This window comes from Rhipicephalus microplus, chromosome 1 (genome assembly GCF_043290135.1).
Source record: "Rhipicephalus microplus isolate Deutch F79 chromosome 1, USDA_Rmic, whole genome shotgun sequence".
Classification (NCBI taxonomy): Eukaryota; Metazoa; Arthropoda; class Arachnida; order Ixodida; family Ixodidae; genus Rhipicephalus; species Rhipicephalus microplus.
The window spans coordinates 163,210,244-163,216,105 of record NC_134700.1 but is presented as its reverse complement, the minus strand read 5'-3'; positions in this window follow the sequence as shown (position 1 = coordinate 163,216,105).

Below are 5,862 nucleotides of genomic sequence, written 5' to 3'. Positions count from 1 at the left end.
GAACGGGGAGCGCTGGCCGATGCGCGTTTCTATGATTTTATATGTCCGTGCGATGAGACGATATGGTAAAGGCAGTGATGTGCCTATCGAGGGCAACACATTGCGACCCCAATAAAGTTTTTATCGTCATCATTATCATCATCTTGTCGAGCATAGTTAATAATAATAATAATAATAATAATAATAATAATAATAATAATAATAATAATAATAATAATAATAATAATAATAATAATAATAATAATAATAATAATAATAATAATGTTTTATTTTTCATCAATAGTTTGATGAAGGACAGCGGCAGGTAAAAGCTGCTCTTCGAAAGAGGCAGCTTGACATAGGCCCACAGACGCCTTTAGCACGACAGCACTGGCAAACAGTTAGCAATGTTATCTAAGCAACAATTACAAAAATATCAAGTTCAAATTCTAAAAATAAAAATAGCAACCATGATAACAATGTAGCAACTGCAAAGAAATCTTGAAAACTATACATGTGTATATCGTGCAATTGAGTTCGGGTACAGAGTAAGAAATCTATGCCAGCTTTCACATATTTATCAATTAACGTAGAAACTGTGTAGAACAACCTATCTGTGGAGTAGTTTGTTCTCGAAGTTTTTATTTTCCATGTTTCTTTATGTCATGTTTCGAACAAATTATTTGGCTGCAGTTTCGAGAGGTCGTACAAATAATGTCGACTTTCTTGAAATTGACGCCTGACCACCAATGCTAACTTAAAATCGTAGAGACGATGTAGGGGTGGTATTCCAGCCTGTTGAAACAATTCACTTCTGCGAGCATCATACGACCAGTAAAAAATTATTCTAATATACGTCTTTTGCATCAGGTACAGTTTTTGTAAGCGCGTGTTAGTCGTAGTCCTTCATACCAAGAAACAATAAGCAAGATGCCAACAGAACAGTCATTTATAAAGTAAGAATTTTACCTTGTATAGTAGAACAGTTTTGCCACTGTACACCGTGCCCTCTACGCGAGATAACTGACCCAGCACACTGTAAATGCGATCGTTTCAAAGCATATTGCTCGAAAATGTAACTCCAAGAATTTTTATACAATTTACTAACTCAATAATAGTATCGCCATACTTGAAATGTATGTTTTCATTAACAGACTTATTTTTAGGGCGGAATAGTACCGCCTTTGTTGTACTAGTGGTTATGTTTGATTGATAGCGCCCAAGGGCGACACCCGCAGTTGGGGCGCGTACACATGCTGAAAATGTGCCATTATACTCGTTTGTCAATGAAAAGCAGATCCCTCAAAGTGATATCAAGGTTTCTGCTAAAAGAATTTGGCGAGTGTATGCGTGTGATTCGAGCAATGTTACAGCACTTCAAAATGAAACAAAACACATTTGTCGCTTTACTTATGCGTGCCACAATATGCCAGTTAAAGCTGATGTTTCAAACAAAGTTTCTGCACTTTCGAAGAATATCCTACTTGCTGGCACACAGTGACGGCTTGTGTCTGCAATAAAGAAAAACATATGTACGCGTACAGAGCTGCGTGCATTTGGGTCATAGTTCAATAAAATGTGCTAGCAAGGTTCTGGGCGCGTACATGATACAATGGAGGCATGCAACTAAACTTTTAAAATCTTGCGAGATTTTGGCTTTTCGGCTATTCTCTTTCTCTTTCCTTCTTTGGCTGTTTTGTCCCGCACGTAGTTTGAGAAGAAAGGACGGCTAAATTTTTGCAACACTAGCCGCGCCATGGCTTCTCGGTGCTCGCTAGTAGCGCCTTTATGGCTGAAAAGAGGGTTCAAGGCCACTGCAGGTAGCACAGTTTGCACAAAAAGTGCCATCGGCCTCTTTTTGGAAATGGCCAATGGCGCAAATGCTTCCGCGGCCCTTTCTAGAGTGCTCACAAAGGAAAGAAATGAGATCGTTGGGTATGAAAGCCCTCCCCTGTCTAAATTAAATATCACAGCAGTAGCTGGTCCAGATGAGCTGGGAGCCTTGATTTTGCCGATGCAGTCGTCGCAAGTAATGCAATCCTCAGCTGCTTTCACCAGGAAGCCCGCTATAAGGCCAAGCGTGCTGGCCCTTATGCCTGGCTGTGGGGCACCTGTGGGAAGGTAGAAATGAAAAGTGTGCAAGAATTTTATCAGTATATAGATAAGCATGCATGATTAAACCGACACGTGTCCGTATACAAAATATGAGAAATATATATATATATATATATATATATATATATATATATATATATATATATATATATATATATATATATATATATATATATATATATATGGATGTTAATGCGCTTTCAGATAACAACTGTTGCCCCACCGCGGTGGTCTAGTGGCTAAGGTACTCGGCTGCTGACCCGCAGGTCGCGGGACCGAATCCCGGCTTCGGCGGCTGCACTTTCGATGGAGGTGAAAATGCCGTAGGCCCGCGTTCTCAGATTTGGGCGCACGTTAAAGAACCCCAGGTGGTCGAAATTTCTGGAGCCCTTCACTACGGTGTCTCTCATAATAATATGGTGGTTTTGGAACGTTAAACCCCACATATCATCAAGATAACTGTTCATTCAGCCGACGTTTGCGTCGGGAGAGCCCCGTCTTTTTCAAGGTATAATAATATTTACACATTTTCCGCGTCGATTTATAGCTTGTCACGACAGGAGGGAAGAAGTCCGGAGAATAGTATAAACAACAACATAAAAAAAACTGAGGGAGAAACGTTTAAAAATAAAAAAAAATCTAGGAGAAGAAGCAAGAGAAAGACGACGGGATTAGGAAGGGACAGCATCTCAAGAGAGTAAGGCGAACGCAAACGAGCCATGCCATCATCTGTGTGCCAGTTATGACAGTGATTCAAAACCGCCGAAAATTTCTTCCCCGATTGCGGGAAAGGGACGTCGGTTAGTCGAGTTGTGTGGGCGCCTGGTGAAAGCATGTTATATTTTTAAATGTAAGCCATAGTACCTGCTTGTACCATGGACTTATCGTTACATACATACACAGTATAACTGATTGAGAAGCATGTTTTCATCTACATCGTGCACTGACGCAAACGCTGCCTCACGCGGCTTGCATGTAACACAGTAAGCAGCGCAGAGTTTATAATATATGCATAATATCGTATAGTGGGGAATTGTTGGACGGTGTGTAATAATTTTTAAATAATGTAAATCATTCCATTACACGGAATCAACGAGATATGAAAAGCGCACCACGGCAAGTCTGCAGGGCTTCTAGATGTGGCCGCATCGTCTGGGTTATAGTAGCAGATGTCGATGCCGCGCACTCGCCTGACGACCCTTGATTCTGGTTTACTAGCGAGTGCATTTCCAGAGGTTGTCCGGCTTGCTTTACTGCTGTGGAGCACGACGCCTGCCTTGCACTGGGCGATCCAAGAGGAGACGTTGTTTGCTCTGTACTGCCGCTTGGTGATGAGTGCATCATTCCCATCACGAGGACTTTCTGCAGTGATGAAAGCGCAGCACGGGCGTCTGTCTGATCGTTGCTTCCTTGAAGCTGTCTGATGGTGGAAAAAAGTGCTTCGACAGGGTCACTGGAGAATTTGGCAGTCAACACGTATAGGAAACCTGAACGGATGAGAAATTGTGTGCACTGTACTGTGGACATTGTGGTCAGTTGGAGAGCTTCGTATGTTTCAAGAGATATGAATGCCCTCTTATGTGGTGCCGCGGCTTTCCATGCTGCGAAAAAGGGCAGAAATTCCTGCTCCAGCCATATCAACCTGAAAATAAAGCAGTTTATTGTAGAAAATATGAAACCTAGCGGGATAAATGGAATGTACCTGTCATCATCTGGGGAACTGAACGGCATCCTGTTTTGGTCCCGGCTTACTACGTGGAAGGTTGTATTTCTTATGTTGTGTATGGTGAACCATTTAAATATCATTTCCATCAGCTCGATGGTTGGCAGGCAGTCTTCAAACCCGAAAATGCCAAATCTGCGGCCGTATTGTAAGAGGTATCGTAAGGCCGATGTCACCTAGAAACCAAGGAGACGCGACATATTAAAAATGATCGGAATTATTTAGAGAGAGGTTTCTAAGCTTGGACGTTCGTATACAGCAAGTGAGACGAGTTACAAGTGGCACTGCAGTCATCAATAACGTGCACTTTTAAGTGAGTTTGTGTTAGTGAACATATATTTATAGAAGCTCTAATGATACGTAATTATTGTGTGGTAAGCAATACGCGCAGGTACATTCGTTAAGAAAGGGAAATTGTATGTTCAGATAACCATGCGCTGTTAGCAGCAGCAGTAGCAGCAGCTCATGTGCATGTTTTTATGTGACCATACTGATAAATATGTTAGCAGTTATATACGTATTGAATTACATTTTCACCATTTGCTTCCGTTTGGGTTCTACAAACAAATAAACCAGAAACTAACATGAATATTCACGTATCGTTTGCGGTGAATTACTATTAAAAGGCAGTTTTTGTACTGCTTCATTTGAACGAAAAGCTGCAAAATTTTTTCTGCTTCTGCATGAACATTCACTTGACGTAATATGATGTAAAATGAGTTGTGGCGTAATATTAGCGCATAAAAGTTTGCCCGAGCGCGCCAAAGAATTTGAGAAGTATAAACGTCACTACTGATAGAAAACTGCGAGCATGATTCTAGCTCAATTAGATGTATTTTTTTGTGTAATACAGGTTGCAGGAAGCATACATAATTTACAGCTAACGAAAAGGCATTTCCTGCATGACCTGTGTGCGTCACGCATTGTGATGTCTACAAGGAATACAGAGAATCTGGGAGTGTGTGACACTAACGCTAAATGGGTTTACACCTTTTCTTATACATGCCTGTGGAGAGAACACTTCAACGGCCCTCTTCACGCTTAATTTCTCGAAGTTCGTCGGGTAAACGTGCTTCTGCGTAAGGTTCCGAACAAGCTTGAACGACGACTGTTTTTCTGTTATGTCCAGCAACTTTCTCAAATACGTGGGGCTGTAGTAATGCCCATTGTTGAACAGAACGCGTTTGGTGGACAACATCTGGTTGCGGAGATTTTTCAGGATGTGGCAGTGGTCAAAAGAAAGGAAGAGCCTCCGATTCATATCCATTGGATGTCTGCAACAACAACAAAAAAAAATGAATAAATAAATTGGAGAAAGGCGGCGTTTGCGGTGTGAATAATTAGTTGCATATACGGTTTTCTGTTTTTTACCAAAGTAATGTAAATGTTAGCCATTCGAAGGACGTGTGCGTTGTTAATTATTACCTTATTATAAAATTTCTCCACTCATGCCATGATCCTGCAGGTCTGTGTGTGTGTTTTATTGAGATTACCTACACCTTAAATCTTCCGAAACTTTAAGTATACTCACCCATTCATACAGTCGCATGCAGGTGCGCATACATTACGCAAACGCGTAACGTCAATTGATTTGTAAAGACGGGCTATTTACAGCGATTGTACTGTTGATAGCAATCTTGTTATGGACACGGCTTTCTTATATGGCAGCGCTGATTAAAAAAAAAGAAGGGGGGGGGGGGCTCTGATGCTGATACAGGCTTTTTTTTTTGTGCGACCAAGTCTTTTTTTTTTTTTTCACTCAAACACGGCATGCATGCGCGTGCATACATTGATTGATAGATATGTGGGGTTTAACGTCCCAAAACCACCATATTATTATGAGAGACACCGTAGTGAAGGGCTCCAGAAATTTCGACCACCTGGGGTTCTTTAACGTGCACCCAAATCTGAGAACGCGGGCCTACAACATTTCCGCCTCCATCGGAAAAGCAGCAGCCGCAGCTGGGATTCGATCCATGCATACATTGAGGGCACACTGCGAATACATATAAAAAAATATTTACACTAGGCATTGCGCACAGCTT